Consider the following 26,851-nt stretch of genomic DNA (forward strand, 5'->3'; position numbering starts at 1 on the left):
CTCGGCACTAACTAATATAATAGCATGAAGTGAATATCCATTACCGAATCGCATGCCGGTGGATAAAATAATCATGTATAATACGTTATGGCTGCTGCATCATCGCCACTGGCATTTTAAATGGCCGCCCGACAGTTAAATTTTCATATAATATGTGAGCGCCACTATTTATTCGCTTGCATGCATCAACCCGCATCGTTGCGAATGTGTGCATTTGATAAACGCAGCATCATAAATTTTTATTTGCATTACACGTTCATTCGTTCAATCTCAGTGCAAACCTGCATGTGTCTGGATTTGTATGCTTATAATGGAAATTATCTGCTTTTAGCCTCATTTAATTATTCGAAAACTAACAATAAATCATTGTTCTTGTTCTTCAAAGAAGTTTAAATTTAATTATTTTAATAATGGAATGAATTTTCTTTTATTTATTGTATAAAATGCAACCAACTCACCGCTTCACAGAAAATTTTATTTCCATGATTTTGAAAGTTAATTGTACTTGGTGAAAACAGGTGAAAAGAAAATAAATACATACATACTGGAGCCCTTTAATTTGGCGTTCTTGAAAATTAAGGAGTCAGAAACTCACCTGAAACAGAAAGATAAAAATAATTAGCCTTCTTATTAAAAATTTTTAATCAAAAAAGTAGATTATAAAATAGGTACATCTTTTTAATTATAGATAAGGAAATATTGCATAAATTTGTTCATGGGAAACTACTCAACAGCTGAAAACAAAGAGAGAAGATTTGAACCGCGCATATCACAAAGAACTTATGGTTCAGAGGTTGGCACTGAATTATTTCTGCGTTCTCCGTTGCTCCCTGATTCCGCAAAAGGCCGGCTCGTGGGCGCAGATGGATCCAAAAGTAAATAGAGAGGTCATAAGGCAAGGCATAAAATGTTGGCGATCGCTGCTTCGCCTTCTTGATGATGCACACGGCCATTGTTTCGCCTTCCACGCTGACATGAGCTTTTTACATTCGCCAGCGCGCGCGGCACAAAATGATATAAAAAAGCAGCAGCTCTCCAGACGTTTAATATCATCCGTGTTTCTATCCGAGCTTGAGCAGAAAGAGAGAAACAAGCAAGCGAGGCGCGCTTGAGATTAATATCTGCGCCCTCTGAAATGAGAAAGGCAGAAAGAAACTGCTTGCGGAGAATTATCATCATTATTTTTATTGCTTCACCGCGGCACCTCCGCTGTGCAAATATACCGCGAGAGACGAGCACTGCAGCAAGTCAGACGTGCTTAGAAAATCGTGCCACTCACACCTTATCAACTAAGAAATTATACACAGAGCAAGCAGAAGAAGAAAACAAAATAAGTTTTAATTCTACCCAGTTGTTCCAACTTTACTTACATATGACTAACATAGTAAAATGATAGTAATTCGTGGCCCGGTAAGTAAAATTTTACAAAACTTACTAAAGAATTACTAAACATTTTACTAAGGATAGTAAAAAGTGTTTACAAACACTTTACTAAAATCTCTTAGTAAAATTGTTTGTAAATTTTTTGTAATTTGAGTTTACTATGGACATTCGATAACCCACCCCCGCACAAGTTCGGCGCTGCTCTCCACCTGAGCGCCCAACGAACTTTTAGAGCACATTTTTGATAAGTGTGCAGAGTGGGTGTGTTATGGCCGCAGCCAGTGTTATTTTTCTTCTTTTGTGCGGTGAATTAAACGCGGATGGTCATTTTAATACAACGTGCGATGTGCAAGAAAATTTCCATAAGACGATGAACTGCTTTGCATCCGTTTTCGGCCAAAAGCTAGCTCAAGACGAGTAAAAAATACGCCGGCGTCTGCCCTGCTAGAGCGCACCTCCATCATCACCGGGCCCCGTCGTAGCAAAAGGCGATAGCGACAGCCGACTTGTTTTCCACTCGCGTCATCTCTGCGCTCGCGGACTGATTTTTTGAAATTATTTAAGGTAAGCTCTATTTAAATAATTTAGATCCAGTGATACACTAAATTGTTATCTGAAAATATTAATCTACCCAAAAAATATTAAATTGTGTTTTAAAATTTTCAGTTCAAGTCAATTCCTCGATGGAGAGACTTTCTATAAGATCATCTATAATGGAAACTCCGTTCAACCTCCTCTGATTGTGAGCTACGGACTATTACAGGTAGTTAATTTGTTTTTGTATATTTAATAATACAATCATTAAATTCCAATTAAATTAGAGTACATACACGTGAATGAAATTATAATTTTTTTTTCAATTTTAATATTTAATTCAATCTGGTGTATAATAAAATATTTTTTTGTATTTTTTTTTCAGACATCGTGACCTGCCAAGTTAGAACAATTTGCTTTGAGGGAGAAGACAGTTCCACGCAGATCCATGCAGTGCAATTATTATCCTTATTTATGATTTCTATACTGTAATTGTGTTGTATTTAAAAAAAAATGTGATACAGAATTGAAAATTTTTAAATAAAAGGATCTATGAGATCAATTAAAATTGAATCAATATTATTTTAGTTAAAGCTTTCCAGTACCATAGTAAAATGATAGTAAATTTAAATTACTAAGACTGACAAACAGGTTAGTAAAATGTAAGTAAGTTCTTTGTAAATGGAAATTACTAATGTTAGTAAAATGGAATTACTAACGTTGTAATCCATTTTGCTACAAAGCGTTAGTAAATTGTTTGTAATGTGTTTTTACTAATCTTAGTAAAAAAGGAACAACTGGGTAATAGATGAAATTTTATTGATCTATTTTAAACAATAAGATATTTGGTCACAAAACAATTTTTTAAATTAAATAACTTATGCATTTATTTAAGAAATTTTAGTTTCTATTTCTGTTTTATTCTAAAATTTGTTGAATTAACTAAGAAATTTTTTCCGTTTAAATATTTGTAAAATTAATATATTACCTAAGAGGGTAATGGAATTGTCACATACATTAATTTCTTAACTGTAAAGTCAGTAAATCGTACCAAGGTTCAAATGCTCTGTTTCTGTTGTCTGTGAATCATGAGATAAACGAAAAACGATGTAAAATTAAAAATATGCGTCTATATCAAAGCAGTCGCGAAAACATAGAAAAATGTTTACATTATTATAGCATTTATTCAAATGAGGGAGACAAATTAATAACAAATTATTACAAAAAGGACAGTTCCGATCTTCACCTTTTTAACGGAATTAAGGAATAAAGTGAAGACATTTCTGAACCAAAGTTGGAGCCAGCATAATGTGTAAGCAGAGTTGTGCACTTATGTGCTCGAAACTTTGCAATTACAACAGTGTTCGAATAAGGAAAGCTGCTGGAGAGGAGCGAGTGTGAACTCTGGCCCTCGGCGGCAGACTAGCTCTTTCGGGATGACTTCATCTTATTGTGGTGTCGCATTGGCAGAGCGGGGTCTTGCATCAAATGATCAATGGAGCCATATTTCACCGCGTGCGCACGCGGTGCCAGAAATGGAGGCAATCACCTCCGCCTGCGAAAAAGACAAACTGCCAGCGCGTATCGATATTTCTTCATCGAGACGACACGTCTCAATAAAGTTGAGCTCGCGCAGAGGAGTGATTTGCCTGTGCGTCAATAACTCACCAGGAAATATGATTTTTTGAATAACTTCCATGACACGCAAAAGAAGTTTTTAACCAGAGAGAGCAAAAAAGAGCTGCACAAGCTCCCTTTTGGTGATAATGCGTGCTGAATTTACACTTGTCTGTGTTTGTCCAGCGCGCACGTTATTTATCTTGGCACAAAATATGAAAGGACGGACCAGGAACATGCGCCAACTAAACAGATCAACGCTCGCACGCACTGAAATCCACCCTTGGTGTTTGTCCAGGGGAAGAAAATAATATTGCTGCGCAATATGGCTGGCTTTAGCACAGCCGTTGTGTTTTATTGATGTGTTTACATTGATCAGCATTGCACAATACAAATAATTTGACAGAAGGATTCTACTTCACGATTCACATTTGGTAGGCTGAAACAAAATTCTGTTTGTTTAAGCCATGGCATGAATTCATTCTTTCCTATTTTTCAATCAATAATTATTATTTATTGTATAATTTATTTATGGTTAAAAGAGAGAGAGAAAGGATTTATCTTGTTTACTTTGTTTGGCTCATAAACTCGGCAAATTTATAATGTGTCGGTATAAATTCAGAGCTCACTTATTTTGAAGTTCTAATTTTTTCAAAATCAAATATTTAATATACTTATATTATGCCATTCAAGTTATTGACGAATTTTAGAATTTTAATTACATATTTTAAAATTTCGTCAATCCAGTAATAATTTAAAACCACCATTGTGCAGTCTTTACACGATTAAAGCCAACCTATTCTGCCATTTTAAGCCAATAAAGGAGTAAATATGTCCAGTACATTTAATTTCTAATCATACGATTGCGCGTGGAACGAGTGGGGCATTAATTCATTTGATGGAGTTGTGCGAGAGCGTTACACGCTGCGGATTAAGGGCGGGAGCGCCGGCTCGGCTCACTTAATTGGGGATTAAATTTATCCTCTCTTCGCAGGGCATAATGCGATATAATTGCAGCCGCGTAATAACGTGCGGTCATATACAACTCGGCTGAGAGGGAGTAGTGCATGAGCCCAACGTATAATGCAAGAGACTCATACGTGGCTCGTAACTCGCGCCTTTATTGCTTTTGCGGAGAGCGCGCTGGTTGGGTAAGTATCTCTTAATGGCCAATCAGATTTCCTTGTGTTCAATGCACGCAAACACACACGCACGTCACATTATGGTGATTTAAGCGATGCGAAATAATTGAAAGAGAGAAATAAAAAGAGGAATCTGAGAATGAAACCAACAACCATAACTTGAGTGAGATATTTTCATTGTTAAGTAAGAAACTAACAATTAGATTAAATAACTTTGTGCAAAAGCAAATATTTTAAATAACTATCCCAGTCTTCATCTATTAATTGTATCTAATATGTAACTATTATTCTTGATTGTTCTTGACTTAAGAGATTAATGAAGTTATAATTCAAAGGTGGATCACAGAAGGATGAGTTACACAAGCAAGGTCAATGTCATAGTAACAAAATTATCTTAACCACAATCTTGAGAAGGACAAAATATTTATATTATTTTTAGAGCGCGTGATAATTTTATAGCATAGGAATAATTTTGAAGGATCAAATGAAAATGTTTGTAATCAAATTAATTGTAAAAATATTTGTTTTTTCTAAAATATTTACAAATTATAGTTTAAAAATTTATTTAAAAAAAAAAAATAAGTTTACATTAGTTTTAACATTTAAAAAAAAAAAAAATTTGTTAATAAAAAGTCTTATGCCATTTTTTATAATACAAAATCTGCCCTAACTGCACGCACCCTTTGTATAAAAATTAAAGAGGTCAAACCGCTTGAAACAAATAGGTACAAATCGAAGGGTGGAGCAGCCTCTCAAAAATGGACCATCTGGTGACACTAAAGAGGTGTTGGAGCTGCGCAGTCGAAATGTCTTGCTGGATGGCCCTCGACGCAGCACAAATCGCAATTTGGGGAGCGCCACCACCGCTTTTGCCTGTCCTTTCGGCCGGCTGCTTTTCTCTGGAAATTACATGAGAGGCAGCATCTTTGGCCGAGCTTCTTTGTGCGCGCGCGAGAGAGAGAGAGGCTGTATTATGTGTGTGTGGAAGAGAGAACGCGAGAGCCGAGCAGTATTGATTCCTGCCGCTCAAGATATGTAGTGTAGTGAGTGGATAGTGGAGGGGCTGCAACCCCAACCTACACCAGCAAGCTGCTACTCAGAGGGTTTAGGGGATCGATGAGCCGTGCCATCCTTTCGGCGAGGGCCAAATTTGTAATTTCGACTCAGCCACCCTTGACGCCTGCTGCTGCACAGGTGTCTGCCACAGTGAATGCTAGAGTAAAAAACCGACCTCAAACATTATGCCTAATTAAATTTGGCCAGCCGCAAAAATGAGTTTGCTTGAGCCAGGCTGCCCTGAGGGGATGGCATTGGATTGTTCGAGGACTGAAAGACAGAAGCAGGAAGAGGGACTGCGGAATTTTTAAGCTATGCAGCACAAATTTGTCATGCATTTTGACTATTTTTAGGAGCCCAAGACAATTTTTTTTCATTTTTTAAATTTTTCTTTAATTAATATGCGATGCGCTATTCTATTAACGATATTTAAAATTAAATAAAAAAAATTCATCAATCAATTAATCAATGAAGTTAATTTATGTTAAAAAACAATAAAAAAATTCTTCTCCATTGAATCACCCATCTAATGGATGAAAATTATGAAAATTAAAAATTTTAAAAAATAATTTGAAATACTTGAAGAGCCCATTCTGTGCAAAACCAGCATTCCTCAAATCTAGAGTAACGCACAAGAAAAGAGAAAAGAATCCTGTTTGCTATCACGAGGTCATCCTTTGGCCTGCGACCTGTCAGGTCAAGCAAACAGGGCCAAGCGTCCTCCTGCCTGCTGCATATTCAGCGGCACAGTTTTTTCGCTTTCGTGCATCATTCATCACAAAGCCCTTATCTGACTTTTGACGATTAAACAATGGTTTGCACGCCGCGGGGTTTCCTCGTCGCGAGAGGGCATTACCGGCATTAGCACGCAGCGCAGACGGACGCGTATATAAATATAAAGAAAGTCTATCTCGCATTTTATTCCTTTGATAAGCAGTTGGTGGGTTTTGCTTTCATATGTATAAAACTACTCTGCGTCCCTGAATCCCCATGAGAGAGCCAGGCGGGTCTGCATACCTATCAGGTGCTGCCCGCTCCCTCACAGGAGGGAAAAACGCTGCGTTTGCAAGGCAAATAAATGCCGAGCATGAGTTGTTTGGATTTGGACGACTGGTTCGCTCTGCTGTTTGTCTGCCGCTTTTTGATGGGGGGAATATGTTCTGCAGAGGGGTATCAATGCTGATCTTTGATAAAGTGCCTCTGGGCAAAGCGCCTCTCCACCAAATTGTAATATGCGAAAGTATTATATGAGCTGCCGGGAGAAGCAAAAGTTTTTCTGGAAAAATCTAATCTCAAGTCACAAGGGCAGACTAATCATTAAAGTGGAAAAGACAATAAAGGGTCCGTTGACACTGCTGGAACTTTGGGAGTTTTACTCATCCAAATGTACTCACAAGATTCCATAGTTTCCATACTACAGCTTAACAATAAGTTAATTTATAACATAATTTTGGCATAAATCAATAGCAAATTTAAATTAAATTTATCAGTTTTTTTTTGATAAGGCTCTTCGAATTTGGTTGCACCTAGTATTTTTACTAAGACAAATAATAAAAAGTTTTTGCCAAAATTAAAGTATCCTAGCCAAAATCATATCATTCAAAGAAAATTTATGCGCATAATTTTTGTAAGAAAATAAATTTCAACATGAATTTGTTAAGTGAAAAAATAATTCATTTGGAATTGGCAGAAAAAGCAGACACTTGGTTGAGGTATTTCATTTTATTTGCTAGTTCTCTGCGCTCGCCCAAGGCAATAAAATTTAACGCCGTCTGTAAATTTTCCCGAAAATCGTGTCCAATAAAAAGTCGAAATCATAAAAATGGCAACAAATTCGGTTTTTATGCTGCCAAACCGATCGAGCAGACACAATACACCTTATTTGCGTCGCGAGGTACCAAAATAAGAAACTAGAGTGCGGCCCGGCGCAATAAAATGTTTATTGCCTCGTCATTTTGCGACCTCCTTTAAATCCACTCCCCTATTAAATGCGCACAGAGGCCGAGCACGATTTGCTCTCCGCCACTGCCTATTATTAAAAAAAAAAAAAAAAAAATGGTCTTCTTTTCATTCCCGCAGATTGCAGATTAAGAATTTATTTCAAAATCACGTCTGACGGAAAAGTTTGTTTTCAAAGAGTCGTCCGTCCGTCCGAGTCTTGCTGAGAAATGATGAACGCGCCGAGATGCATCATATATATGTGAAAAACATACATGCATGCAAGTAGTACTTCTCTTCAAGTGGAGAAGAGCAAAATGAAATGTCTTATCTTGCGCGCCGGCTGGACACGCCGAGGAAGAAACACATCTCGGTCTGCGAAAGGAAGTCGCCGCTAATCTGGCCGCTGCATCTCTCTAGAAATGTTTGCTCGTCGCGTCATTAAAATTTGCCCGCAGCACCACCGCAGTACTTTTGTGCCCGGGCAAAAGTTTAATTTAATCACCGCCAACATTTGCATTCTGCCTGGAATGTTCATCATTTTAAATGAGATAAAAAAGAATTAAGCAAAGGACTTTTAAGTATTACAGTGAAACGTTTCTCAGCCACAAGTCAGGCGGCGGCCATCTTGGACATTAATTCCGCAAAAGCGCACTTTCCTTGATGAGTACTTTTTATCTCTCAGTAAGTCTCAGCTTTAATTACAATAAATATGCAATCTTGCTGCAGAGGGAGATGCATTATGCATGCGCGAGGTGCAGTGACACCGCCGGACCATTAAAGTGCATTCATATTTCCCACCGCAAAAAAATCGTTCTCGTCATTTTCCTTTCTTTTTTGCCAGCAACAGCCAGCACAAGTTTCGCGTGTACACTCGTTATTTTGTAACTCCGTCGTCGTTGTTGCAAGGCGCAAAAAAGTCTCTCTCTGTCAACGAAAATGAATTCCGTCGCTCTGCTGGAGAGCGAAAGAGAGACTTTTATTATGCCCCGTACTTACTCTTGAGACAATTTTCACTTCGGCGCGGACACATTCTAGGCGAAATTATTTTAAAGCACCGCGCTTGCTGCAATTTATCGGCTGGAATTCTTAAGAAATTCCTTTTCTTTTTGCAACGCGTTCAAACGGCGTGGAAATACGCGAGAGCGACGTGCCTTAAAAGAAAAGGGGGATGGTTTTTCCGGTCCAGCAGCTTTGAAATAAATTTTAAAAGTAATGAGAACAGATTTAACTTTTCCATTTTCTCTCAGTGCAGAAAAAAACTTTTTTGTGCTTCAATTTTTTTTTTTTACTTTTTACTCTTAAGAAAATTGCATGTGATGAAACGAAAGGAAATGCCCCCGTGTGTTACAAATGGCCTGTGAAAGGTGAGTTAGGCCATCTGAAGGATATTAGACGAGCGAGAGCAGAAAAGTACTCGGGGCACAGTCATCTATCAAAGGAGGAGTCGTCGTCGTTTCTAAGTCAGAATGGCCTGGACCCTTTTGGCCGGTCACCAGATATGACACGATAATGTGCCTCAAGAAAAATCGTGTCCACCCGACGCAGGAAGAATGAGACACTTTTCGTTCGGCTCATCATTAATCCACGCCTTGGAGAGAAAGTTATTTATTTTGACAATCGCTCCGTTCCGATCTGTGGATCCAGAAGTGGCCGCGAGAGGAAAAGGAATCAGGTGATCTCTGAGAATCACATTATTGGCATTCTTTCCGCGCCAAGACCCAATTTTTCACGTTTTTCATTATTAGTAATACAGAATTGATACGAAACAAGTATGGAATAAATTAACCTTTCTCATTTTTTATAGCTAACTATTTTAACAAATATATTTAGAAAAACAAACAAGAAATTATAAAATAATTGATATTTTTAATTTTTTAAAGTTTTTACTCTAGACAAAGGGTCAATTTTTAATTAAAGTAAATTAATAAAATTGAGACCTTCTATACTTCCATGTTTAATTAAAGTTCTTTAAAAATACAAGTATGAACAACAGTTGCCAATTGAAATAATTATATAAGAGCCGGTGCGCTCTTCTTCGAAGGAGAGTGCACCGTGCTTTAGCAAGTTGTTTGCTAGCGAAGAGCCATTTCTCCATTCACCCCTCTAACCAACATTCTTAACATGTATTTTCAGTATTTTATATTAATTTTTTGTGTATTGACTTGATGTAAGATGTTGTGTATTTCATGTATCTGAATGGAGAATAAATAAATAAATATAATTTCTACACCAATATAGCATCTAAATTTTATCTGAATAAAAATTAAATTCAATTTTCTCCTTATTATTACTTTGATGTATTGAAATTTTGCTGTACTCTGTAGAACCTGACTTATCTCAATAATCAATAACTTAATAAGCTTTTCCTTAATTGACGCTTATTGGGAATCAAATTAAATTCAAACAGATAATTGAAACATGAAAAAATATAAAGTAATATATTAGATAATTAACAAATTATAATCATTCTTACGTACACGGAATATTATCTCATTGGTAATATAATTGCTCAAAATATTTGATTTTGTACTTGGCAAAAAATGAAAATGAAATAAGAAAGAATAATCAGTTTAAATTATTCGTACATGTACTACTTGAAAGTGCTTGGAAATTTGCCAAATTCGAAAATTGATGCCTCTCAGCCAACTACAGCCTGGCATATCAGATATCAAGAGCGATAAATCACAGCTTGATTGAAGTAGATTTATGAAATGAGTCGCACCGAGCTCGGCAGCGCGCAACAGTTCGCTCTGCATTAATGATATACTTATGTCAAATGTGTGGCCTTCACGGAGGAAAAGCGGTTGAATTGTGTTTTTGATTGATTGCGATCTGTCACTGATTGCCACAATACAAACATTACAAGAGAGAGCGCAAGAAAATATAACATATTCTCTCGCGACCGCAGCAACAGGGAGCGAAATTTATTTTTCTTGCTCTGCGTGTCACCCGGACAGCGTGCGGAGGAAAAAAATAATGCTTGGCACACACGCGGTTGGCGGGAGAGAAAGATAGAAAAAAAAAGTAAAAAGAGAGATGATGGAGCGCGATATTAACATCTCTTGCGCGTACGCCATTAAATTTCGGTACGAGCGAGAAGAGAAGGAAGGCTATGGTGTGTGTCGATAAATCTTTTCGTCAAATAAATAAGACCGCCAAGGTAGAATGCGTCTTTCGTATCGCGATGATGTAACTGGATGAATTGATGGGGGCCGCTCGCTCTCTCGCGCCTCGCTCCAAGATAAAAACAATGCCTTATCCGTTGGCGCCGCGTTTCAATTATTTTTGATAGAGAGGTGCGACAATCGAGACGCTCGTTTTTCTCTCTCCATCGCCACCTTGGATACTCCCGGATATTTAAAACAGACAGTCGCAATCAAGGTCATAAATACTGGCTCGTAAAATCAGCAAATGGCAATTATTGGACTTGCGCCTTTTCTCTCAAGACTCACAAGAATTGAGAAAAAGTCAAAATTAAAGCCTGGTTTCCAGCAAATATTTCTTGAGTTATGATTTATTCTTGTGTCAAAAACTCTACCTCTACTGAAAATAAATATTTCTGATTGGTAAATAATAGGTTTGAAAATTTAGTTTTTGTTATAATTACAAAAGTAAAATTGTTTTTGTCAAGTTAGTAATCAAAATGTTGCTCCATCTAAAACTCTAAATCACTACTTTTCTTCAAATATTGCTGAAGAATTTGCAAAAAAATTAATTTAAAATTATCAGCAAGAAAGTGATATATTGTATTCTTAAAAATTTTCATTTGCTCACAAAAAATTATCAGGTGATTTTTTTTTTCAATTAAATGCTGACATGAATTTTATTTTAAGATATTAATTTCTGGAAAAAAACAATTAATGATGAAGAGAAATCTGACGCCCCAAATATTGTTACAATGATGCAAAAAAAAAATTCAAAGAATGGTCTGGAATAATATTTACAAATAAAAACTCATTATTTGTCACTAACCAGGCATGAGATTTCAAAGGTTGAAATTCAAGCCAGTCTCATTTCTACAAATTGGAGCGTAAATAGGGGAGAACTTTTTCCTTTTGATGTCTGCGCGAAAAATGGATAGAAAAGGCCCGGTGGTCTCATTAGAGACGCGATAATTACATGCACACGCGAAATGTAATTACAGCTGCGGGTGGTGCTCAAAGTCGACGAAATAATTAATGGCGAAATCCTATACTCGCGTTCGTTATATGCGTTAGCGATTAGCGAACCGTCGGCGGATTTGCGCGCAACGGCGGATTCGGTCAGATGTGTTGTAGCTACGTGATGGTCACGCGTGGGAGCTTCAAAAGGTATCAAGTCTCGCTGTTGGCAAGCAACGCGAAAAGGATCCTCTTGATGAGGCTGCGGCAAAATGAGCGTCGGTCGGCGCACATTACGCGAGACAGCGCTGGTGCTGGATTTCATCGTGAAACAACACAGACACTCCGTCTGCCTCTGATAGGAATAAAAATATAATATTGCAAGTAGCAGAGAAGAAACGAGCACTTGAGGAGATGTTCATGAAATGAACATCGCTAGTAAAAATAAAAATAGTAATTCGATAAAATTTAAAAAAAATTATTATTCTGTTTAGTAAAAAGTTTTTTACAACTGCAGCAAATAAATCAAATATTTGAAATATTGTAATTTAAATTTTTTCTGTTAAATAAATTTTGAAATTCCAAGCACAAAGGTCAAATTTTGCCAACGTGTGCAATCTCAAACTTTTGCTCTCTCCCCTGGATCTATTCAAATTTGTTTCTATGACTTCGTCCCCCTGATACCAAATCAGCGCATGTATTCAGGGGAGCTAATTTTCCGGACGGACATCAGGTGCCCTTGACCGTTCTCTCCCGAAGGGCCGTAAAGCGCCAAACGATCCCGCCGTGTGCGCATAGTAATTGGACGGCAGTATGTTCGTCTCATAAAACGTTCGCTTTATCGGGCCCAAATTGATGAGTCAGACGGCTGCAATTATTGTTATTATCGGCGGTGGACGGTGCTTCAACATCGCAAAGGGCTCCCTCCATTAGCACTGGCAGCATCCATGCCTAATGCAAAGGGATCGGACGGGGGAATGCTTTCTTTTTTTTAGGAGATCAATTTCGGTTCTAAAACTCTTATAATTATGAGAATTGAAGAAGAAAAGAAATACAGAGTTTTATTCTCTACAAATATTTAAAACTGGGCCTTACAAATAAATGGAAAGGTCATAATTGGTTATAATCATATATATTTTTAAAAAAGCAAAAAGCAAAAACTGCTTAAATGAATGATCACTTGTAACAATTTTTCAATATATTTATAATTATTTAATGATTAATTATCAATTTCATATCAACCAATTTTCTCAGTTTTCTTTGTTTGTTCATGTTTCATGTTGCATAATATGTATAAAGAAATACATTTTACTGAATATAATTATTAATAATTTCAACATTGTGAACAGTTCTAAGCACATTTTATAATTTATATTTTCTACAATTATACTTATTTTTATTTTTTATCAATGATTGCCAAATTTTAAAATACATTTTACGATTTTGTTGCTATATTTCTTAAAAAATTTTAATTAAAAGTTAGAAATAATAATTGTTTTTATATTACAAAAAATTAAAATATTAATTAAGTAAAAATTTTAATAGTAATATAATAGTATTAAATTAGTACAATTATTTAGCATTAAAATTAATTGAACTATTATAATGAAATATATTTTAAGTTTTACCTTGAACCTGCCTTGAACATTTTACATTTATCATTGTTGTCATTACTAAAATGTATAAATGTAAGTCTAGCAATCACAATCAAAGAATACTACATTTTTAATAATCTTCGTAGCATAATCCTTTGAAGAAGTTCGCACTCGGGAAGATGCAGATCATGGAAATGAATTGTTTCAGAATTAAAAACAATTTCTGCAACGAAGAAAAAGCCCGATTCATTCATTTTCTTGAATATTCCAGTTTAATCTTCAAAATTTTAATAGATAATTATAGTACAATTTCTTACTTTCGATGAAACATGGCAAAGAATAAAAATCAAATTGATAGCAAATTATTTCTATCCATTTTCAGATCTTGCCATTGGGACACACGCAGAGCAACTATGACATAAAGGAATTTTTAATGGTGCCTGTTAGCCTTCGATCGGTTATTTTCAGGGGCGAGAAAATTTGCAGCCGAGCACACGGCAGGGGTGCCGGAAGAAAACCCAACGATGACAAGGTGGAATGCATTTATGGCGCTGCAAACAAAATCGTCTCTCCGGCAGCGTGTGTGTGTGCGTTGGCAGGTTTTCGACAAAAAGCTCGCACCCCTGAAAGTGTGTGCGAGGGGCGCGCTGAGCAAACTACCGCTTTGTTGTGCGCGCGTCATGCAAATGCGGGGGTGCAAAAACGAAAGACAGGGTCGCGCGTGCGAGTGAGTGAGTTCGTGTCTTTTCACACACAAATTCAATCCGGACCAAATTAAGACGACGAGAGGGTGCGTCGAACTTTTCACTCAAATTACTCCGGGCGTGAGTGGCAAAATTGTTATTTATTTCATCAGTCAACCACCGTGTTTAGCAATTTTCCGATGAGTAATTTCATCCCTCTAATGGAATCCAATCGTAATTGGTTATTTGCAGACCAAAAAAAGTTAATAGTTTTTTTACCTAATAATTGAAAATTTTGCCTTCGTCACAATTTCTCTTTACATTGGATCAACGAAACGTTCACAAAATAAAAACCAATCATCATTTTAATTTATCTTACATCAAATTAAATACAAATGACTCCGTGTTATGTAAAAAAATTAATTTAAAAATAAAATTAATTAATAAAAAATTTACTAATTAACCTATTCAGGAATGAAAATCGATAGTTTTCTACTCAAATTGAGTTAAAAAAAATAGATATTTTTACAAGTTTCCTTAAAAAAAGTAGCTTGAAATCCTTTTAGTTAATTGTAAAAAATTTAAGAAAAATTTCATATTACCATATAAGAGTTTTTCGCCTGTACCAAAATAATTGTATTTCTTTAAATGCAACAAATAAAAATTTGGCTTAAAAATTAGGTTTCCTCTTTTTTCATTAATTTTGCCTTTTGGTTCCTGCACCTCTTGATTGTTTTTGAATGGGATTTTCAAGACCACCATCGATTTAATTCCACTCACCGCATTGAAGAAAGAGAAACTGAATTCCATTACTTAATCTGGTAGTGCAATTTGTCGCAGGTTTCCGTGTTTACCGGTCGGATGACTGCAGAAATAATTTGTCTCTGCATGTGTGCTGGTAGGTACAGCATTTGCTGCAAATTGACGTCTGCAGGCGAAAGGAAAGACAAAGGGTTGAGGCAAAAAAGCAGCGGCGTTCCAGCTGGTGCGCCGGCAGCTTACAAAGAACCAAAGAAGTGCAGTCCGGCGACACAAAAGAAAAGAGTCTGCTCTCATTGTCAAGTGGTGCGTCCGTTTGGCCTGACAATTAGTGTGTACGTCTTTGCATGCGGCCGAGAAATAAATAAGGAGAGTTCATGCACGAGAAAATAATATAAAACAGCACAGAGAGTCTATTGAATCGAGTGTTTTTCAAATCCAGCCGGGTGTGAAGTTTGCAGTAGCAGAGGTGTGAGATCATTTCATGATCCGCATGTGCGGGGAGAAATTCGATACGCAGCGAAAATAATGGAGGATCAAATTCATTGTGCAGTTCCCACGAGCGGATTAATACACCGGAATTTATTTTCTTCTCTTTCCTCAACGAAATTTAAATCGTTGGCTCTCATTAATTCCAACGAGAGGCAACAAAAAACTCATTCGCCGGAATAAGTTAGTGCTTTTCAATTCGGAGCAGGCCTGCTTTGCATATATTGTAGCGCGGCGCGAAGTGACACGGCCAATTGAAAACACATCTCGCGCGCGATAAGCGGCCAGCTATTAATTGGCCCTGCTCGATAGAGTGGAGAATTGAGTATGCAAATTCGGCGGCATGCAAATTAACACCTACGAGCAGACCCGTTCACCTTGCGCCACACGAGAGAGTAAATCGCGCGTCTTCATCACCCAATTTATGCACGGGTTCGTTTTTCGTTCGCCACACAGACCCTCTACCGTGTAAAACGAGAGCGATAATAAAATTTGCGCGCTAGATGCAAATCTCGGTCGTGTTCGCCGCCGCGCGCGGTGGGCAGCGAATTTTCTCGATTCGCTCTCGGCGGGTGACAAAATAATTCCGCTCTTAATGAGAGGGAGTGGTCCCTATTTTTTTCCACACGCCAGAGATGCAGAGAGGGATTCATGCAGCGGCGAGTGATCAATTTTGGCTTAATTAAATTTTTGGAGATGCTTGAAGGGAGGGCCCCTATTCAAAGTATTTTATTTTGCCCCTGGATGACTGATAATTAAAAAAAATTCTTCTTTCTTGTGTCCTCGGGCTCGGGGGTGAAAGAAAAAGGAAATCCGGTGGCTTTCAGAAATTGCTTTGTTGTTCTTTGCGCACTGCGTGGGTTAAACAAGGAGCTGTTTTTCAGCTTGGAAAATGCGATAATTGGTAGCGAATTCCCCTCTTTTCATGCAGGAAGGTTTCTCTTGTTTTCTTTTTCCTGCTAATTGTGCTTTAATGGGATATATAGAGTGATTAGCAGCTTTAAAAATGCAAAAATATTCCTCCAAAAACTATTAATTATTTCGCCGATTTTAAAATTGCACACATAAAAAAGTTCATTATAGCGTTAAAAAATTTGTTCATCATTAACCATTATTAGAAATAACTTAAAATTTGATATTTTCAAGATTTAAATTAATATATTTTTATTTTGTATACAGAAAAAGCAACATAAATAGAACATTAACTATGCAATGTTCATGAACAAGAAAATCGAAAAAAAATATATATAATTTTTGTTTGAGCCGGAATTCTTTCATCATATGAAAGTAAAATTTAACAACTTATATAATTTAATAATTAAAAAAATGTTTCATATAATTATTTTAAGTAAAATAAATATTTTTTAAATAGTATTATTAGTATTAACATGAAAATAAAACACAGGAAAACAACACATGTGCTTAATATTGATATAAAAACTTGAATTTAAAAGTTTAATAATAGTTTTTAATTCATAAAACGCAGCCATTTTTTAACCCCCTCTACCATTTCAAGCACAATGTTAATGATGATAAACTGGATAGAGTAAATAATTCCCGCCCGTATGTGTATCTTGGCACTTCCCATGGCGAGGCCAACAAAGGCTTTTTCTCGCAGGTGTTTGCTCTGAGAACGCGAGGTAGCAATGACACGGCGTTTTAATGCGGCAGCTCGTTCGCAACCGGAGCAAACCGAACAAGAAAGAAAGATGCTATCTGCCAGATAAGCGCGCGTAATACCTTTGCCTAACCCTTTGAGAACGGACACAAAGCAAAATAGCACTCCATTAAAACCGGAGGCCTACATCGAGACCCCTGTCGAGGGGAAAGTATGCAACCCGCCCCGCACGCTGGAAGCAATGGTTGCATAAACCAAGTTCAATTCCACCCCTGCCGGTGCGCGACACTCGTGAGAAGAAAGAAGTAGAAGTTTTTCCTCCAAACAAAGCAGCTTTGCAGCAGAGTTTTCCCAAAGCTTACAAGTTGATAATTGAAAACGGATAAAGTTTGCGGCGCGAAACTTTTCTTTTGACAAAAAAAGAATGATGGAAAAAGAAATAACAGCTGAGACTTTTCCTCAAGGAAAATTTATATATTTTTCTTTTCGAGGGGAAAAATTGTGCCAGTGGTGGAAAGTGAGTGATTGGCCGAAATTGACCATCTCGCGGTTGCGGCCGATAAGGCGCACGAAACGCTTTGGCCAAAGTGCCGGCCGATACGATCGCCACTTTCCGGCCCGGCGCGGCCTGCATACCAATTATGACTTTTGATTTATATCAAATTACTGCGCCTCGGTGGTCTTCTTAATAAAATATATGGGTGGCAGAGGTGCCGGCTGATGCCAGCCCGGTCATCTGTATGCAGCGCACCCTTTCCCGCTCCGATATCTTTTTCGACCCTCGTTCTGACCACCGCCGACTTGTAGTTTTTACAGTGACCAAATTTATCAAGCCAAGGGTTGAAATGTCGGATGGACGAGCGCGAGGGTGAGACATTTATCTAATTAATTGAGATGATCGATAACGAGAAAAGAAGGCACTTCTTGTAGGGACTGATAAATTTTTCCTCTGCAGATTGATTAATCCTCAAGACTTGTGGCTTTTTAGCAAATTAAAATTAAATTAATTATATAATTTCAGTACCAGTATTGAAGAGTGTGTAGGGAGACTTAATATTAAAATAATAATATTTTGAAACGTAAAAAAATTGGTTAATTTTAATAATTCATCAATTTTTTAAAATTAAATTGTTTTATATTTCTTAAAGTTGAGCACTATTGAAAGCTTTTAAAAGCCTTAGAGTAAATTTGCTCCCTTTAAAATAATAAGGGTTTTGCGTTGCCGATTGCCAGAAAGTATGCGTACGCGTTCCGAATCGATGCTCGGCATAAATTAGCAACTCGTTTCGCCAAATGGAAGCCAACTTTGCTGGTTAACCAAGCAGCAAAACGCTCTCCTCTTTCTCTCTGGGGTCTGCGAGAGAAAGAGAAGAGTTTCATATTCTGGCCGCCTTTTCTCTCTTTCTTCCTCCCTTTCAGAGCGGCTGATCGATATTGTTGTGAGAGAGCGGCAAAAGTAAGTCAAGCAAAATGCGTCTGGAAAAACAGCACAAGCAGGTGAGCCTCCCAGGAATTAGCCGTTGTGTGTGGCTCGGCAAACTTTGCTGCTCGTGCAATTACTTTTACGATTTTCTCGGACGAATGAAGCGGATTTTATGGTTGTTCACGTACTCAAGACACGCCAAATTAATATTTAAAAAATTGCTCGTTTCGATTTTTCGCCAGTTGTAAAATGCTAATTTATTAGTGGTGTCTGCAATTTTTTTTTCAAATTATGCTTTACGATGGGAAAGCTTTCGACTGCTCACATCTATATTTCAAATTTCGATTTTCCCGCTCGGCCAAGGCAATCAGGAGGAGGATTTAAAATTCCACACTGGTGCCGGCAGTAAAGTAACAGACGGGTTGCTGCACGAATAATGAAAAGAGCAATGCATGAAAAAATAAAAATAAAAACGTGAGGCGGATTTCCTTTGTGGATTGCCCTTGCTGGAAAAATAGGAAAGCAACAGCCAAGGCGCGATGAATGAAACTGGCAGTGTCTGTCACTTGGGAAATTAAATTTGCTGCTCATTTTTCTCGTCGCGTCGTCCCATAAAACAATTATTATTATTACAAGCGCCATAAAGTAAGAAATATTGAATTTTTATAGCCCAGCGAGCTTTCGGACGTGTATATATGTAAATGCGCCAGAGGAGAGAAGAGATGGCCAATTTTTTTACCCTGGTCCGAATCAACAGTTTGCTTAGGAGCAAAAGGGTCGTCTGTTTTATTACATAGCCATCTCTGTGAAGAGGAGAAATACAACAGTTGAATTATGTGGAATGTCAACTTTAAAATTTTCTCCTCCTTAACGGTGAGCAGTATAATATTATTACACACGGGCGGTGCGAATAAATAAATAAACAGTCACACTTAAATTTCCACCATCCTTTATATTATATATAGAAGAGAATCTTCATTTACGCTCATGTTTAAAAACATAATTTATTCAGCAAGAACATTTTCTATATGAAAGAGGCGCGTTTCATTTACTATAATTACAAAACAAACAGTTTTTTTTTAGATTCCCGATATCGCTGAATAAATTGATTGAAATCTTTCATCAATTATGCACATTAACAATATCAAATAAATAAATAAATAAAACTCTAAATGGTAAACTTGAAAAAGTTACTTTATTTTTAAATTTTATGCTATGAAATGATTTGAGTATGAAAAAATATTTGTGTTTTTAACAACTACAAAAATTGTTGGACTTCACCTGTAGATTATTATAGTATCATATTTCAAGTTCAAACAAGTTAAAAAATAAATTTAGACAATCGATTTAAATCGTGTACCGATTCTGTACGCAAACAGACATACGTCAAATCGAATTATCTCTTTGGTTTCGCCAGTTTGTTGACAGGCTACATTGTACAGTAACAAATTTTGTTTCACAAATTCAAATTTCATATGCACATATCATTATGCCATCTGTTCCTGTCCACGTGAAAAAACTGCCACACTGCTGCTGTGTACCGTCGTCGTTTTCAATTCCATATTATTCCCTCGTCATAAAAATAGTAGCGGAGTCTCTCTCGGGGCGCTTTTTGTGTTAGCGAACGAAATGTTGTCGGCGGTTGCTTCGCGTGTTTCGCGACTTGCTTTTTTTATTGTTAACACAGAGCAAGAGCGAGAGAGAGAGGAAAGGAGTTTAGGTATCGCTCTCAGCTATTGCGTCTGCTTGAAATGTAAATAGTCGCCGAGACAGCAGCCGCAGCCTTTTCTTCTCTCATGGGCAATAAATTTCGTTTTCATTTTGCTTTCTATATTATGAAGCCATCGCGTAAGAAGCAAGCGATCAGGAGCAGGCAAGATAGTAAGGGAGCAAAAATAATTGACAAATAAGATCTAAAGTAAATGTGTGGTGAGCGACATGAAGAACTAAATCATACGTTGTAATAGAGCTATATTAATAAAAATAAAATTTAAATGTTTATTACTGTTGATAAACATTTATTTAAGGTTACTTTTTTTACAAAATTGTACCGTTTTTAATGTATTTTTTATAAATATAATTCAAGTTGTTTTTAAATGGAATATTATTATTTACACAAAATCAAATTTAGCAACAATGCAGGAAATATTACAAAATTGTGCTAATTTATTATTATTTTAACATATGGTTTGACGACAATAATAATTAGTCAAAATAACTTGCACTAAGTATGCATCGTGTGGCCGTAGCGATAAAAAAATTGAAATTTATATAATTTCTTTCATCATGCTTCATGAAATAGAAAAACCTTCTCCTCTTAATGTATTGTTAAAATTTATTTGATCTAAAAACTTTAAAATGCGGTGGCCGGGCCGGTACGCACAGATCTTTCTTTTTCAGTTTTGTTGGACGACGTCAGCGGCGAAACACAATGGGCCGATTTTTTATTCGGCAGTAATGACAACGGCGCGGTCTCATTAAAGAAGAAGCTTTTGCAGCTGCGACTCATTCGCTGCCCGCGCGCATATATTTCATTTCACGTACTGCTTAACTCTGCGCCGCGGCTTTATTTGTTTACCTGCGTGCGTGATTGCGATCGCGCGGCCGTAAACTAGTTAGCAATAATAATGAAAGAGGAGCATCCCTGTTCACCATAATAAATATTATCGCAGCAATGCGCCGGCGATTTCCTGCCTGAAAGAGGCACACATTTGCATACTCGCCCAGACCTAAAACGATTTTTGATATTTCGTTTTTATTCTATTGCTTCAATTGACCGCACCGGATCGATTTTTTTTATTTTAATTTTAACGTTTATACTTTTGCATTGGTCGGTTAAAGGCGCGAGTTGCTTTTGAAGTTGTGAATTTATTGGACCACTTTACGCGACGATTAATAATAAAAATATTCAGGGCTCACTTTTCACACGGAGCTGCCAGGCAATCAAGAAGTCGTATTTTAAAAATAATTAGCCGGCTAATGCAAGCTTTAAAATAAACAAAGCGATATTTTAGAACTCTGAATTGAAAAAATGGCACCTCCTGCGAGGCGACTGAATAAATTTCGCAGTCGTAGAGGCAAATATAAATTTTCGTGCAGGTGCAAAAATTGCTTTGGCTCCCGCGTTAATGTCAGCCATTTCTCATCACAGAGAGCAACGTCTCATTTTTAGCTTTCAAAAACAGTTAAATTAGATTCATATTTCAGCGGGAAATTCAGTCACGAAGAGTGAGATAGACGGCGCATGCAAATTACTTTTTTACATCCTCCAGGTAAAAATTCTACGCTTTGGCCGAGCAGAGGTCACTCTTGCTAAAATAATAATGCGATGGCGCGCGGCCGCAGCTGCAGCCCGAGAGTTCATCGGCAAATACCACGCGGAGGCCTCATTAATTTTTCACCCAGCGGTGTCTACCGAGCGAGAGAGAGAGACGATCCATGGAGGAAAGTTGGCGAACAAGACGCCCGAGCAACTCGAAACCACGAGAGAGATAATTTATTCACGAAACAGTGGCCCCCCGATAGTCAGCAGTGCCCAACTTCATTCGATCCATTTCTGAATATTTCAGGGCGGCCAAACTTCATTCGGAATGAAAAATCGATTTGTATTATAATTTATTAGGTTTGCTCTGAAGTAATTTTTTTTTAATTTTTAAACTCCATTCATTTTTATTACATATACAACGATCAGAAATACAATATTAAATAGTATGAGCTACTGTAATTTTTTTTTATTATTCTTACTGTTTGGTATTAAAAATTAAATAGAATTTTTATTGAGCGGAAATAACTAAAAAAAAAAAATATTATAACGGCCAAAATGATTTCTTCATAAATTTCACTGTATCAATCATTCAACAGATAATTATTATTGTTGTTTATCTGTCCAAATTGTTAGGTCACATTGTTTACATTCAATTGTTGAAAACAACTTTTAAAAAATAAAATAAAATTGTTGGACAAAGCGGCACCACCACTAGCAAGAATTTCGCTTAAACTCGGGAGATTAAAAAGGGAAATTGATATTTAACATCAAATGATGTAGGAAAAATAAACTAATTTGACTGGCATGCTTCTGATCTGATTAAATAAGTAGAAAATTTAACGAAATTGATATTCTATTTATTAAATAGTTTACTGTATTTAATTTTACGTATTAAGACAAGAAAGCATCAGATATAATAAAATAATATATGTATTCTTAATTAATACAACATTTTGTATAACAATAGATATTTAAAAAAAAAAATAAGGTGTCGATTGTTCACATTATTTTCCCTGTTAAAGAAACCTAATAAATTTAAAAGTCTAGGAGTATGAATTTGAAAAATATTATAAAACCTCATCAAAAATTATTTAAAAGGAAAAATCCCCAAAATAAAGTTTTTTTTTTAATGTGAAATAAAAATTTTAATTATCAATTGATTCTTCTCCAAAATATTCAGATAAAAAGTTTTGGCAGAGATTATTTTACTCTTGAGATGCAGAGGTGAATACGAGAAACGTTTCAACTTTCAACCAGTTCCAGTTACGACTCCTCAGACATTTTGAGTGTCCCCGAGTCAAAAGAAAGAATCCGTCGACATTTCAGTAAAGCGCCCCTTGACGTTTTTACTAAATCAAAAAGAGAGAACCTCAAAATAATGTAACAGTCTGCTAATTGGCGCTGGTTTCATTTTAGTGCGGGACAAAGAGCTAAAAGGTCTGTGCAAAAATTTTCACAATTCATTCATTTTTTTCGCCGCCTTGAAAGCTGCACAGAGAGTTTAATTAAAAACGACCTTCCGCTTTTGCACGACCTATTTTTAGTCGTGGCGCCGAGCAGTCTGTGGGGTTGCGCGGACGATTCGCCCGGAGATACGCGCGCGGCACAAAAGCCCCCGAGTGCATCCTCAGTCAGTCACTCAGTCAGCCAGACACCAGACCAAGACGGAAGAAGGGTGGCCGGGGGTGAGGCTGGCTGGCTCTCGCTCTTTCTCTCCTTTTCCCAGTGACGTGCACACGTGCACTTTTTTCGAGATGGCGATCAAGACGCGACAGACGCCTTTCACAATTTCTCGCGAGAGAGAGATGCTTCTTCTTCTTCTCTTTGCTCCTCTCCACAGTGACACTGACCGCCGCTCTGCTAAACCTTTTAGATTCAATCGCCGACTGTACATGCTTTCGGGCGAATTTTCGTGCTTGCACTTTGCAGCTGGCCAGCTCAGCATCAAAAGTGTTTGTAATTTTCAACCGCCGGACATTCATGGCGTGCCCGTGTTTGCTGATCATATCAATGACCATTCAGTGTGTCATAAAATAGCTATGAGCGGTTTAAATTCCTTTATTTTAACCAAGCAAGCCACTTAAAAATTTATTAGTTCTTAAAGTTATAAACACAATCAAAAGTTGAAATTAGGACAATCAAGCTGATGTATGAAATTCTTAAATAATTATTGCTAATTAAGATGCATTTCTGCTAAAAACTCTTTGAAAAAATATAGCATTATACATATGACCCTTTAAATTACTGCATAATATTAAGGTATTTTTGCTAAATATTATATTGTTAATTATTCTTATTCTCAATATGAAAATTGTAATTTCCCAAAACTTGATTAAAAACTTTGACTTACAGAGTTGAGGAACAGGATAAAGATTATCAACTAGAGATGAAAGAGACGTTCACATACCTGAAACAAACAGAAATATCAATTAATTAACCAATCAAATGAAGTTCTTAAATTTACAAAGTATGTTGATTAGATTTTTAAGCACTGTTGTCATCAATATCATTTGAAAAATCTATATTCCGTGCATTATCATAGCAAACTCTATCTCTTTTTGTAAAAATTATAAAAATAATTTGTTTCTTGTTTTTACACAAAATTCCAAATAAGAAACACGCACTTTCAATCTTCAGTAATTATATCTGTCTTGACAGTGAAAGGGTTACGCTCAGCTCTTGTGATATTTGAAATTCCCAAGGGCCCTCAGCTGTCCATCTGTCTGCATTTCTCTCTCTAGCGTGCGGGGCACGCAGCTTTTAATTAGTGGCCGGCAACTGTATGTGCATCAGCCGACGTCCCTCGTTAGCGACTTTGCAGAAACACAGCCCTCGGGCCATTCATTGCTCTCGCCAATGGATTTGTTATTATCGAACCACACAGACGAGTCCGGTGCAGAAAAATTAATTAGCAAACATACTGATGATTTATTTGCGTCTGCGAAAACCACTAAAAGCTCTTTGAATCGCAATTTCTTGCTTCGAGAAGGCAATTAACACGTTTAATTCTCATTTCTTGATATTTTATAAACCGGCTTCGCTCCTTATCGAAGAGATGCTGAGAGCCACAAAAGATTTTCTCGACGACTCTCGGGCGGTGTAATGAAGAGAGCCGGTGTAATTAGCCCTATTAATAAAAAGCGAACACTCTCCGCATCTTTTTGCTCCTCTGCTGACAAAGGGCGAGGAATGCAACAATGGAGAGCGTGGACAAAAAGACATTCTCTCGAAAGCTAGCGACCGGTCTGCCCGGCAAATAACTATTCTCGATATCTATTTCATGCCAATCACCGTTTTCTCAGAAGAGACGCAGACAATTTTCGCGCGCCACCCAAGTCTTAACGAGAGATAGAGATGAGAGCTTTGGTGCTAATGAGCGAGAATTTCCCCTACGATGAAAGATCGCACCAATACTCATTAAGATATGGCAAGGCTTCAAACTTTTGCTAGTGGATCATTTCCAGAATGGGTGGAAGTGAGCATATATTTTCAGTATTTCTGCCACTGGATAATTTTTTAATCTTTAATCCAGCCTGCTAATTATGCTCTAAATGAAATGAAAATTTATAAGTAGCGTTTTGATTATAATTAATGTTACTTTAATTTTATTGTGCATAAATTTGCATAGATTTTCGTCCATTTAATGTTAAATTCAGGCCTATACTGACGTCATTTTCTGAATTATTTTTTTTTCTTTTGGTCAGGCCAAGACAGAGTCTTTATTGGCCTGTGCCCTTGTGAGCTTGCAGAAGGCAAGCTCTTATTTTTTTTAATTGGGTAATTTTTATTATTTAAATAATGATTTTAAAAATTAAAGATTAATAATGTTTTAATATTTAGTATCAAAAATTATGTTAAAATTTTATTTGGTGACTTTTGATCAATTCAAATTTTTCCTGGACTTTTGAAAAAAAATTTATGGAAAGAAAAGACAAAGGTCACATTATGGAATAAAGCAGAGCCAATTTTCCAAGACAAAGAAATCGATTGACCGTGAAGACGTAAAAAGTGTGGTCGCAATTTTACGATCAACCCTTTTCCTCACTTCCCCAGTGCGAAATTTGTCTCTTTTCCTCAGCGTTGCGAGAAGTGGGGTGATGGTGGCTCGAATCTCATCAACGCGAGGCGAACCAACGACCCGGCCGCCTCTTCTTCGTCTTTATTATGTCGAGTGCGAAAGAAAGACTGATTGAAAGACTCGTCTGATGCCTCCCTTTGCTCTGACCCTACGCCAACCTACGCTAACTTTCCTCCTTATTTTCGTCACAAGCCCGACCGGAGAATGACGGGGGCTGCGAAAAGTTTTCCAAGCTGATGGTCGCTGACAGGGATGAAGCAACGTAAGAAAAAAACTTTATCACTTTGTGACGTGTTCAGAATTCAGGTAATACAAAGCGATTCTGATTTGATTTTCTCTAGTCACACATATATTTACAGAAATAAATATTTTAGAAATTTGCTTTACAAAACATTACTTTATTTCAATTGCCTTTTAAATAGTTTTGATTCATATAAAAAAAAAATTATTTATTTTTAGAATTCAATATCAAATCATTTTCATTGCAAATTCAATCCAACTTTTGTATTTGAAAAAAAAAGGAATAATTTATCCCTTTCATTTTCCTTTTTTCCACGTGATTGCCGCAAATGGGGAACAAAGCGAGTTTGCAGCTTGCAGCACAAAAGCTGCGACGGATTGGATTAGTATGCAGTACCAGGTCTGGCTGAATTATTGCATCTGGACGCGATCCTATCGCGCTTTATTTTCTGCATATTGAAATAATTAGGGTGGTGCTTGTTTTCAAATAAGAATTATCGCTGCCGAGCGATCTGCGCCGCGTGTCAGACTGGCTTTTTCAAATTGTGCATGTGTGACACACTCTTTTTCGCCGACCATTGGCAGTAATTGCGATCATTGTTCTCGCATTTCAAACTGAAAACAAAAGCCTCTTGATATCGAAACTCGCACAAGCAAGCACTTCAAACGGGCGTGTAGATCAGATTGTTCCAGTGGTTTCAAAAAGGATTTCCATAAACAACACAAATTCAATGAGTGGGTACATTAATGCTTTAAAATAATCACACTAAAAACAAATAAAATGTTTGCCTTCATTATTTTCAGTATAAAAGTAATTAAAAATGTTTTTCAACAACTTTAATTTTATTTTTTAAACAATTTTGCTCTGTTTCTGACTGCTAAATTTCAAATTTTCATGTTTATAGTTTATTCATTTAAATTGCAACTG

General features: G+C 36.8%; 1 protein-coding gene and 1 long non-coding RNA gene across 3 annotated transcripts in view; one reads left to right on the plus strand and one right to left on the minus strand.

Moving 5' to 3' along the window:
• Window positions 1-26,851, minus strand: part of LOC132203708 (semaphorin-2A) — a 292,313-nt gene that overhangs the window by 226,962 nt on the left and 38,500 nt on the right. The window lies entirely within an intron of this gene.
• LOC132203506 (uncharacterized) lies at window positions 1,611-2,425 on the plus strand. The gene is made up of 3 exons (XR_009442444.1): window positions 1,611-1,947; window positions 2,050-2,146; window positions 2,303-2,425. It is a non-coding gene; the product is annotated as an uncharacterized LOC132203506 (long non-coding RNA).

This window comes from Neocloeon triangulifer, unplaced genomic scaffold (genome assembly GCF_031216515.1).
Source record: "Neocloeon triangulifer isolate White Clay Creek 2 clone unplaced genomic scaffold, ASM3121651v1 ptg000017l, whole genome shotgun sequence".
Taxonomy (NCBI): domain Eukaryota; kingdom Metazoa; phylum Arthropoda; class Insecta; order Ephemeroptera; family Baetidae; genus Neocloeon; species Neocloeon triangulifer.